Genomic DNA, 12,375 nt, shown 5'->3' with positions numbered 1-12,375 from the left:
TGGGCTCGTGGCTACAGGGACGTAAATTGTGTAGTCACAAACGGTCCCTCGGGGGTACCTGCCGTCCCCCCCGAGTATACAGGCTTGTTCAGGTAAGGCGGCTCTGCCTGAATGGACGTAAATTCTGACCACTCTCGTGGGACTCGAATGGAAAGCTTTATCAAAACAAACAACAAAACACAAAAAACACAAAAGAAACTAGGACAGGAACTTACGACGACGACTTCGGCTATGAATGAGGATACGAGTAGATTAAAAGATATAAAAACACAAGAAGATGTCTATAAAATAAAAATTAGAGGCGAGCTAAAGGAAGCAGATTTTATCAAGCCACAAGGCGAGATTAAACCAAAAAAAGTGAGCAAAGTCTACGAGGTAAAATCTGCCTTCCGACCAACTAGGACACTGTCCAGAAGTCCGGCGAGGAACAGCGGGGAGATTACCGCTGACGTGGACTTGACCGGGGACGAGGACGACAATGTGTTCATAAATAAAAATGAGAGAAAGATAGAAATTAACACACCTACAAACAAAAAGTCCCAAAAAGAGCAGGAAACTGCAAAGGTAGAAAAAAATATTACAGGAGGCCTTAACACTGCCCTTTTGGCGATTGACCAAATACTTAGCATGGTCAAGAGTTCAAATGACCTTGTAAATAATTATTTGAAGAAAATTGCCGAGGGTAGTGCAATGGTTACACAAATAAGCTCGGAAATGGGAGAAAAGTTAATAAAAACCCGAGGATTGATTACGGAGGCGATCAATACGTACAAGGAAGAAAGAATACAACAAGAAGAACTCAAAAAGGTAGAAGAAAATAAAACTGCACAAATAATAAAGAGTCTTAACAAATTGGAAAACAGACAGAACACCATAGAGGCACGTAACGAATATACGGAGATGCGTAATAAGAGGAAAAACGTGACACCACCAGAAATGGAGGCGCTATCAAAAAAGACGCGCACTACTAATAAAGAGATCAGAGCGAAACCGATGATTAGGAGTATCCAAATTATAGGAAGAAAAAATGAAGAAGCCTCCTCGGAGTCGGAATGGGAAATGGTAGGTCCAAAGAGAAGAAGAAAACCAAATGAAAAGATTGAGACACCAAGTACAGATAAAAACGCTAAAATAACAAATACAGATAACTACAGAAAAAGGAATGCGCCAGTAATTAAGAGAAATGAGGCCATTACAATCAGCGTAAACAAAGAGCAAACATACGCAGAAGCAACGAGAAGGCTTAAGGAAAAAATGGGAAGAAATGTAGAGGGTGTGAAAAGAATCAGACACACCAGAACAGGGGACATCCTAATTGAATTCGAGAAAGAGACCGATAGCACAGATTTTCATAAGAAGGTCAAAGAAGCTATGGGGGATGAGACAACGGTAAGAAGACTCGTACCAAAGATCACTCTCGAAATCCTGGATATTGATCCAGGTGCTGTAAAAGATGAGATCCTCGAAAGCGTATCGGAAACCACTGGAGTAAATAGAGAAAATATCAAATGTAAGAATATTAGGAGCTCCTTTATGGGCACTCAAGTGGCTATCATAGAAGGCCCCGGAGAACTGGGATCCCTGCTTAGGGAAAACAAAATTAAGATTGGCTGGGTATATTGTAAAGTAAGACAATTGCCCAGTATAACTAGATGTTTTAAATGCCATAAGTTTGGCCACGTAGCAACGAGGTGTGCTACGATCGAGGGTGACGCGGACATATGTAGAAGATGCGGTGAAAATTCGCATAAAATGGCTGATTGTAAAGCCGAAAGAGCAAGGTGTGTACTCTGCGTAGAAAAGGGAATCACAGGGGCTGAACTAAACCATATTGCAGGATCCCTCAGATGTAAACAATATAAGGAAGCAATAAGCGGGGCACCTAAGATAAACAAAATTCAGTCTTAAACTACTTCAAATTAACCTTAATAAATGTAAACTGGCTCAGGATTTACTAGATAAAACTGTAAATACATTAAACCCAGACTTAGTATTAATAACTGAGCAGAATAGAAATAAAAACTACTGGTTTAACGACTGCAAGGGAGATGCTGCAATATGGGTGACCAATCAAGGTGTGCAGAAAGGGAAAAATATAAACATAGTTAGACAAGGGGTAGGCATGGTGGCTATAAATTACAATAATTTCCTGATAATTAGCGAGTATATTTCGCCAAACATAGATGTTGTAACAGTAGATGAGAGACTAGACGAAATATCCGAGGTTATCAAATCCAATAAATGGAGCGGTATCCTTCTGGCTGGCGACTTCAATAGCAAGTCTCCTGTTTGGGGTGGTAACACCTGGAACGCCAGAGGCAAAATATTATTAGAGTATGTACTTAGCGAGAGTCTGTCGCCCATATACACAGTGGGCGGGAACACATGTATAAAGGGAAACGGTTCTAAAATCGATCTATTGATAACAAGTACTAACCTGTGTTACAAGGTTACAACCAGTGAAGTCCTTGATGAGTTCACTGGTTCCGACCATCTCTATTTGTGGCACGAGGTTAACCTAGAAAATCCTGAAATAGATAAAACAAAAAGTATTAGAAATAAGAACAAGAAAACGAAAAATAGGGGTAATAAAAGAATGAACAGAAGTACTATAGATTCAAATAAGTATGTAAACAAGTTCCTCGAGAAATACGGGGACAGAGAAAATAATAGGTACAGTATAAATCAGACGGTAAACGATATTAAAAAAGTACTCGAGGATATGCAAAAAATAGGTAGCAACTGTACTAAAAGAAATCCTCTTAGACCTGGCAGATGTCCGGTGCACTGGTGGACGCCGGAAATAGCTGAACAAAGGAAAGCTACTAACAAACTTCGCAGGAAGGTTACTAGGTTAAGGAGAAAAAAAGAAAAAGAACTATCAGAATTAGCGGAAAGAGAATTCAAATTAGCCAAGAAGGAACTAAATAAGAAAATTAGAAACTCAAAAAAAGAAACCGTAGAAAAACTTATTAAGACCATCGACAATGATATGTGGGGGAAGCCTTACAAAATGATAATTAAACAAATTAAGCCCAGTGTTCCACCGATTAAACTGGACAACTGCCAGACTAAGAGGGTTATTGAAGGGTTGTTTATCCTAAAACCCATAAATCAGGAAACGAAACCCGGGGTGACAACTGAAATTGAAACACGGGTAAGTACACAAAATAATGATGGGGTGGTAGATGTTGAAAGCGGAAACGAAAACGAAGACGACATTACGGAAGAAGAAGTAGTCGCCGCGTGTAAAAAAATAGCTACAAACAAAGCTCCGGGGCCAGACGGGATCCCGGCAGCAGTTGCCAAAAAAATAGGGTTGGGTGCGATTACCTTCTGGAGGGACCTGTTAAATGCGTGCCTGAGGTTGGGCTACTGGCCTGTCGAATGGAAGACGACCAGGTTAGTTCTCCTCCCTAAAGGAAAACCTGCAAATAAAACAAAAGATAAAATCACCGAGCTTATTCCATCGGATTTTAGACCGCTATGCATCGCGTCAAACATAACAAAAATTTTCGAGCAAATTATAAAGATTAGACTATTAAAAGCAATTAGAAAAGAAAATCTTTCACCACAGCAATTCGGGTTCAGGAAAGGACTAAGTACAATTCATGCCATGGATAGGGTAGTTAAATTATGGGACCAAGCCAAAAAAGAAGGTAGACACTGCCTGTTGATTCTGCTGGACGTGAAAAACGCATTTAACTCACTACGGTGGAACAGCGTAATTAATGAGATGAAAAAGAGGAAATTTCCGCAGGATCTGATTAAACTTATAAGATCCTACCTAAGTGATCGCTGGCTAGTTATAGGAGACGGCGATGGGAAAGAGAAAATTCAAGTTTTTGGAGGAGTTCCACAAGGATCCATAATAGGCCCTTTTATGTGGAACCAGGTATACGATGGGCTGCTGAGGATTAAACTTAGAAGAGACGTATACCTGGTGGCTTTTGCGGATGATATAGGCATAATCGTGATCGATAATGACCTTGACAGGATGAAATTTATAGCGAACGAAACCATCAAGGATATGGTAAAATGGTACAAGAGTGAAGGTTTGGAATTGGCACCACACAAGTCCGAGTCACTTTTGCTGACTGGCAGAAAACATCCACAAGGAATTCAAGTCTATATCGACGAAAACCAGATCCCGGCGCGCAAAAAAGCTAAATACTTAGGAGTTATTTTTGAGAGTAACCAAGTATTTAAAGAACAAATAAAAGCAGCCACCGATAAAGCGAGTAAATACGCGCTACATCTGAGTTTTCTAATGCCAAACATAAATGGGGCTGGATACAAAGCTAGATTACTATATTATAATGTGGTAAACTCGGTCGTAATGTACGGGGCTCCGATATGGGCTCGAGCTCTGAAGTACAAAATAAATGTTAAAATGCTAAGAGACGCACAAAGGCAACCCCTTAGCAGAATCTGCAGAGCGTACAGAACCGTATCGACGGAGGTGCTGTGTATCTTAACAGGAAAGCTCCCGTGGGATTACACAGCCAAGGAAGCTGAAAATGTATATAATAAAATCAGAAAATTAAAAGAGGAAACGAATACAACCACAAATGAGGAGACGCCAACTATGGAAGAAAAAAAGGAAATGAAGGAAAATGAGCAAAAGAAATCGATGCAAAAATGGCAGGAAGAATGGTCAAGCCAGACTAAGGGAAGATGGACCTATACGGTTATTCCAAACCTAAAAGAATGGTACCAGGATGGACCACCACCTTTGGATTATCACACGGTTCAGGCACTGACTGGTCATGGATGTTTTGGCTCATACCTTCATAAAATCGGAAAAGAAAATACGGCAAATTGCTGGTTTTGTGACGATCCAAATGACGATGTGATGCATACTCTTTTCCAGTGCCCAAGGTGGAGTGCGGAGAGAGAGCGCCTCATAGGTCACATCCAGCCCGAGATCTGGGCAACAGAAAACATGGCAAACCTATTAAAAAAGAAAAGTACCAATTACTACGTTAGAGAATTTTGCATAAATTGCATCAGTGAAAAAGAAAAATGGGAAAAAACATATAGAGAGAAAATTAGGCGTGAAATTAAAAGAAACGCACGGGCAGAACCAACGGGCGAGGTAGAAATCATACAACTATAAGTGACGAAATAGAATTAAATTAAATTAAAAATAGGAAACAAATTAGCAAATATAAATTGAACCGAATTGTTGGGCCCGAAAGGTTTTCCGAGTAGTAATCCAAATAATAAAAGAAGAAAATACCTACTTGTACAGGTGGAAAAACCGCATAGTAGTACAGCATACTCAAAATTGCAAATATGGGCCTAAAAGGTAAAAATAGGTCAAAAAAGTCAATAAAGGCGAATGAACGAACGAAAGAACAATAAAAAGCACTTACTGGTTGCTTGGTTACATAAGTATATATTACCATCATTTAGGCGTTGTGTTTATGGCGATCGTTTAACGCAAATCTACTTAAAGTGAAGCCCAGTTAATTAAAAATGGTTACCGTTTGTAACTGGAATAAATTACTTACTCATCTATTTATTTTACTACTTAAGTATTTATTTATTATTTATTTATTTAACTATTTATTTATTTATTTATTTTAGCTACCTGTAAATCATAAGAACATTTTATATAAAGGACTAAGTTTTATTCTTTTAAACATATAATCGCGTATCTAACTTCTATTTTACTTATATCTTACTTATATACTTAATACGAATAGATATACTGGAAATTTTACAAATATGACTATATCTAGATCTTAGCTTTTGAACGCATTGACTCACCGTGATATTGAGGTAAAATCCCTAAATAAAACACAGAAATGTAGTTCGGCTAGACAATAACTGCACGCACATTGAGTATGCGAAAAGGGGCATTACAATTCAAGCGTATAAACCAGGTTTAAGCTCGGTGACCAATAGTCTGAAATCTGAAATGACAATGAAAGTAATTTCATAAAGGAATATATAAAAATATGGACCGCGAGAAACATATTAATACTAAATTACAGTGACACTGAAAAGGAAAGTAGGGCAACTTCCTACTACGTGCCATGCGAAGACAGGCCAGTGACCCAGCAACGCAGGTACTAGAGAAAGGATGCTACGCAGGGGATACGTAACCTGATATACTGCATTATGGTAATGACAAAATTTCAGGTGTCGGCTGGGCCCGTTATCCTACAAGGTTATGTTCTATAGTTAATTGTCACTGAAAATTCCCGTCTGAAAACAAATTGGAAGTTTATAGGAACGCGTATAGAAATAAACAAATGATGTAATTTAGAGGCAAAGGGATAGTTTCGTAAGAAAATTACACATAATCAAAGTATCATAAATCAGGAAATAATACTGGTGTCACACAATATACACTGTAATCGCCGTAATGCTATACAGTTTCGAGAAGAGAGGTAAAATAGTATACAAAATAGGACTGCGAGAGATATAATACACGTAAAATTGTTTTACACTTGGCATTATATGCATGTATACACTAATAAAGTCTTACTTATAAAACGGCGACAGATATTACCTGGACGCCATGATGTCGATCTAGTCATAGATTACTCTGTACACAGAGCGCCATGCCTACCCTACTTTCCCGGCACACCAGCGCCCATACACTGAGTAGTATACTAGAAGGGAAACCCGAATCACGCAATGTATACAGGGAACATAGATGGTGAACCACAGGATAAAATTAGGATCATAATAAAGCAATGATATATCACGACTGAGATGGCCCACCTATATTATATAAATGCAAAAGCATAGTAATGCTAATTTGAAGTTACTTAAATACTGGTGATTGAGGTTCTAAATATAGAAACGGGTTAAAATTAACAAATTAAGGAAATAAATTAGATACCAACTAGGAGATAAGGACAGGAGTAGAAATAGCAAATAAATGTAAACTATCAACAATTAAATAAATCTAAGACTACGAGCAATATTAGTGTCAGATATTAAATTGTTTATATACATTAATTAATAACAAAGGATGTATATAAATTAGAATGGCTAAAAGGGCAAAGTAGCCCTGACTTAACTGATACATAGATCTACCCCATATCCCAGATCCCAACTAATGGAGGCGATCATAAGGTTAGTACCAAAAGATAGATTAAGGGTGGCTAAAAAAGGTTAGACCGAAGTTTTGCCTAAAAAGGCCTTACCAGTCTATCCCGGCCACTTGAAAAAAATGGTAAGTACGAGGAGGGGGTTTTTAGTGGGTAAACGGGACGGAGTCCCACACTACCGGGCTTGCACTCCCCGCCCGGTGTGCATAAAGCATTTTCCCCCTCCCCGCCACAAAAAAAAAGGTTAGGGTTAGGTTATGTTAGGGTTAGGTTAGGTTAGGTTAGGTTAGGTTAGATTCCCGCTCGGGGCCGGTCGCGGATATCGGGGAGGAAGTGGAGTGGTTCCGGGGCACGATGAAAGCAATATGCGATGTTGCTATGCCCCGGGCCAAATGCCTCCCCAGACGGGCCGCCTATTGGTGGTCGGGCGAAATCGCCGACATCTGGCGTAACTGTAACGTCGCCCGACGCCAGTGGCAAAGAGCCCGTCGGAGAAGGAACCGCGACCCAGCGAGGGAGGAAACGCTGTACGGGTGCTACAGGGTGCTAGTGGTAACCCTGCAGCAGGCCATCAGAGAGGCCAAATCCCGGGCGTGGCAAGAGCTCCTCGGCTCTCTGGAGATGGATCCGTGGGGGCGCCCTTACAGATGGGCCATGAGTAAACTAAGGCCCAGGGCGCCGCCCGTGACGGAGAGCCTCGATCCCCAGTTCCTGGGGCAGGTGGTGGACACGTTATTCCCTCGTGACGAGGGCGACCACCCCTGCCCCGCGCCGGTCCAAGTCGAATGGACCGACGAAATGGGGGTCACGGAGGAGGAGCTGGCCGGGGCAATCAAACGTATGGCGGCCCGGAACACCGCTCCGGGCCCAGACGGCATCCCCGGCCGAGCCTGGGTATTGGCCCTGCGCGTCCTTGGACCGCGATTGAGGCGCCTCTTCAGCGCCTGTCTGAAGGAGGGGACATTCCCTAGGGAGTGGAAGGTGGGACGACTGGTCCTGCTGAAGAAGGAAGGACGGCCCGCAGAGAGCCCCTCTGCGTACCGGCCCATTGTTTTGCTGGACGAGGTCGGGAAGCTGTTCGAAGCGGTGATAGCTGACCGCCTCGCCCGGCACCTATCCCTGGTGGGCCCTGATCTGGCCGAGTCGCAGTTTGGCTTTAGACAGGGGCGCAGCACCATCGATGCAATTCACTCGCTGCGCTCCTGTTGCGACTCGGCCACGTCCAGGGGCGGGGTGGGGATGGGCGTTTCACTAGACATAGTGAACGCCTTTAACACCCTGCCCCACGGGACGATAATGGGGGCGCTAAACGATCACGAAGCGCCCCCATACCTGACGAGGATCATAGGGCACTACCTATGGGATAGGTACATTATGTATGTGGGCCGGGACGAACGCATATACACGAGGGGCGTCGAGAGGGGTGTACCCCAGGGGTCCCGTTTGGGACCGCCGCTGTGGATCCTGGGGTACAACAAGACTCTGTGGGTCGCCGTCCCGGACGGGGTAAGTGTGCGGTGTTACTGTGACGACACCCACATCTTTGCCACCGACCGGGACTGGAGCAGGACCAGTCGTCTTATGGAGATAGGTGTGGCTGCCGTCGCAGCGACCATCCGGAGGCTGGGGCTTCAGTTAGCACCCCACAAAACCGAGGCGATGTGGCATTACTCGCCTCGGCGTGGGGTCGCGCCACCGCCCCAGTCTTGGATCCGGGTAGGTGACACAAGAGTCCAGGTGGGCAAGGGCTTCAAGTACTTGGGCCTCCACCTGGACAGCCACTGGTGCTTCGAGGATCATTTCGACCGTCTGGCCCCCCGATTGGAAAGGGCAACAAACGCCCTCGGGCAGATATTGCCCAACATCGGGGGGCCTAGCGAGAAGATTCGCCGCCTCTACACGGGGATCGTGCGGAGTATGGCCCTTTATGGGTCGCCGATATGGGCCCAGGCCCTGATGGCGTCCCGTCGCAGTCAAGCTGTGCTGCGGCGGGTAGAGAGGACGATGGCCATCAGGGTCGTGAGGGGGTACCGCACGGTCTCCCACGCGGCGGCGATGGCTCTGGCGGGTGTCGTGCCTTTTAAGCACGAGGCGGAGGCCGGCGCCACGTTGTATTGGCGCTTGCGCGGCCACCGCCAGACGGGCGAGGCACCGCCAGAGCCGACGGTCGAGCAGGAGTGGAGGCACCAGGCCCGGCAAAATGCCCTGGACCGGTGGCGCCGCGAGCTCATCCAGAGCGGCGCAGCCGGCCAGCGAGCGGTCGGGGCGGTCCTGCCGGTTATCAACGAATGGCGGGACCGCGGCTTCGGAAGGGTCACCTACCGGACCACGCAGGTACTCACCGGGCACGGCTGCTTCGGTGACTACCTGTGCCGGATAGGTCGCGAGGCGACGCCGATATGCCACCACTGCGGGGCGGGGCGGGACTCCGCGCAGCACACACTGCAGCATTGCCCAGTGTTTGCGCGGGCCCGTCACGCCCTGGAGTGCGAGGTGGGCCCTGATCTCTCGCCGGAGGCTGTAGTGAGAGCCATGCTTTCCGGCGAGGATCAGTGGCGGGCGGTGACCTCATTCTGTGAGGAGGTCATCGCCCTTAAGGAGGAAGCGGAGCGGGGTCGGGAGAGAGCTGACCCCGCCCGCAGGAGGACGCGCCGTCGGGGTAGGCCTCCCGACGGCGCCAACAGCAGATGAGGCGGACGGGGCGGTGGGCCGTGAAGCTATTACATACCAGGCCCACCGCCCCCACCGATAGAAGAGGATGGGGGAGCATCGGCTCCCCCGAAGAGGACTAGGGGGAGGCGCCAGCCTTCCCCACAAGAGGAGGAGACGGGGAGAGGGATTTGCCCTCTCTCCATCAAAGGATATGGCGGCCCCGCAAGCATGGTGCGGGGCCGCCGGGCCGCAGGCGGCCGGGGCTGGGGCCCCGGTCGTCATGGCACGCGGCCCGAGGAGTAGCCGGCGTCGGGTGTGACCCCCGACGTCGGCGGAGTTGGCACGTATGGTGGAGGGTGAAAGGTTAGACCCTCCCCCGAGATGGGGCGCAGTCGCGCCAAGGGTGGGGGGGTCCCGGAGTGTTCGTAAGAGGTCCCGGGGCCCTCCCTGCAGCCCAGTGCAGGTCACCGTGGAGGTTTTAGTGGGTAGAAATCCCACACTACCTCCTGCCCCTCCCCAGGGGGGCGGGAGGTGTCTTAGGAAGATTTCCTCCACGTATAAAAAAAAAAAAAAAAAGATTCCCGCTCGACGCGTCGAGGAGAGCGGACGTGTTTCGTGGTCGCTCCGCGGTTAGTTTCGCAACGCGGTGAAAAGCGGCTTATTTATTCGCGTTTTTTGTTAAATAGTGTTTATTAAGTGTTTGGGGTGCTATTGTTGTGTTTTGTGATTAAATAATGTGTTAATTTATTGTTAAATAACGAAAATGTGATGTGCGTGTTACGCGGCATTTCCACGTGTGTTCCCGGTATTCGTGGCATTAATTATGAACATTAGACATTATTTACGGATAAATTTGATTAATCGGGAACGTTTCGCATTAAAATTCTGCGTTTTTTTTGTGACTTTTTGTGATTAAATTAATGAAGACAACGCATGCAAGATCAGACAGGATTGACAGGTTTTCAAGATGGCTGCTGTGGTTGGACAAGGATAGTCAACCTGCACGCGCGGCCCGGGCCTTGGATAGAAGAGGACAGTCGATGGGAAATATAGGTCAACGGTTTGGTGACGTATTATTTTTATTCCTTTATTCTGATTTTATTATGTTTTCCGTTAATTGCGTCGGTTTATTAAGTAATTTGTGTGAAAGTGCATCGATATTTTTCATTATTTTTCGATATTTCATCGTTATTTCATCGTTATTTGTATTATTAATATTAATTTACTTTATTTTACTGTCTGGTTGCATGTGTTTGACTGGCGCGTTATTCCGCTGTATGATTTAATTACTTATTATTTATTAACACATTCGATTAATCGATTCGATTATTCGATTAGCCGGTGTTGCATATTTATTCGTCGTATTTATTCGTCGTATTTTATTATTTCCACTTTTTTCCATTGTCATTTTAACGCGTTTATCAATTTACATAATTTATCTTCATTTATCTTCATTTCATTTTTATTTTACATATTTCGCTTCATTATTTCATTGTTTCATTGTCTACAGTGTTCTATATTTTATTTTACTTTTCCTTTGCCGTTTATACTTATATATTTTTATTTATATTTCACATTATTTTGTGCTACTTTGCGTTTGTTTCATTTATTTTATATTATTTTATTTATTATGGTACAGTGGGGTAGTGTGCCTTGATAATTTATGCAACTTGCGTTATATTCATTATTTGTTTTATTTATTTTATTACCGTAATTTCGTTTCATCTCATTGTTGTCTTTTATTTATTTTATTCGCAACGGTATAATTGTGTGATTAATAAACCTGCGCAATTTACGTCCCTTTGCGTGATTTAATTGTTCAATTTATTTATCGTCTTATCGTATTTGTCGTTCTATTTGGTGCTATATATATTAATATCAGTGGTTAATATCGCTGTTTTGTGTTGTTGCGTGTCCGTCGCGGAAAATAGGGATATTCGGGGATTTAGGTGCAGGTGTGACAGTCCGTGGAGCGCAGAGGCGCTCCGCTCTCAAGGCGCGGATATACAAAATAGTAAACTGTTATTATTGTTTTGAGTACTTTAATATTTTGAATTCAATTTAAAACAGAACTTTGACTTTGTGTTAACAAGGCTTAGAACTTTCTGTGCGAAAACGACTTGTCCGTAACGAGTGACAAAATCATTCTGACAATTCTGCGCTTGGCGGAGGAGATCTTCGCGCGTTGTCGGTCGATGCCCCTTCCTTGGTGGATCCTGGATCCTCCCTCAGGATCATCCCTCGTCCAATGGTGGAGGAGTCCACCCCGTCTCGTGTGGGCCCCTTCTCCTGGCTGTGGTCCACCCTCAAGCGCGTGGAAGTGGAGGCGCTCCGCCAAGACGCTAGAACGTTGCAGCGCACATGTGCTAAGAGAAAGCGTGGGACCCAGAGAAATTAGGAAACGACAAGACCTTGTACTTGCCAAAGCAACTCTTGAGGAAATTTACGACCCTCTTAGAGTGCATGAAAAGACAGGATATCGAAAAAGACTTCGTAACCCTTAAGGACCGTTCGTGCCTTGGTCGAAAACAACGAATTAGCTATGGTCTATTATAAATTAGTTTTTAGGAATTTTCCAAGTGAAACTATTCCATTCTCTGGACTTCCGGCCTTCTTTCAGCTCTATCACCCACGTCGAGGGGTTTACAATTTA

At 44.7% G+C, this 12,375-nt stretch overlaps 1 long non-coding RNA gene across 13 annotated transcripts; it reads right to left on the bottom strand.

Moving 5' to 3' along the window:
- Positions 1-1,378: 1,378 nt before the first annotated feature.
- On the bottom strand, positions 1,379-6,634 carry LOC143305231 (uncharacterized). Of its 13 annotated transcripts, none has more exons than XR_013063953.1 (8): positions 5,776-6,634; positions 5,517-5,596; positions 5,379-5,451; positions 5,247-5,304; positions 4,790-4,929; positions 3,334-3,428; positions 2,438-2,528; positions 1,379-2,304 (listed from the first exon to the last, which is right to left on the bottom strand). It is a non-coding gene; the product is annotated as an uncharacterized LOC143305231 (long non-coding RNA). The 13 variants fall into 13 exon arrangements; XR_013063957.1 differs by having other exon boundaries at positions 5,409-5,451; positions 5,776-6,633; XR_013063963.1 differs by having other exon boundaries at positions 4,790-4,954; positions 5,409-5,451; positions 5,776-6,631.
- Positions 6,635-12,375: the final 5,741 nt, after the last annotated feature.

This window comes from Osmia lignaria, unplaced genomic scaffold (assembly GCF_051020975.1).
Source record: "Osmia lignaria lignaria isolate PbOS001 unplaced genomic scaffold, iyOsmLign1 scaffold0013, whole genome shotgun sequence".
NCBI classification, from domain to species: domain Eukaryota; kingdom Metazoa; phylum Arthropoda; class Insecta; order Hymenoptera; family Megachilidae; genus Osmia; species Osmia lignaria.
The sequence above is the reverse complement of the archived record's forward strand: the minus strand, read 5'-3'. Positions and strand labels throughout refer to the sequence as shown.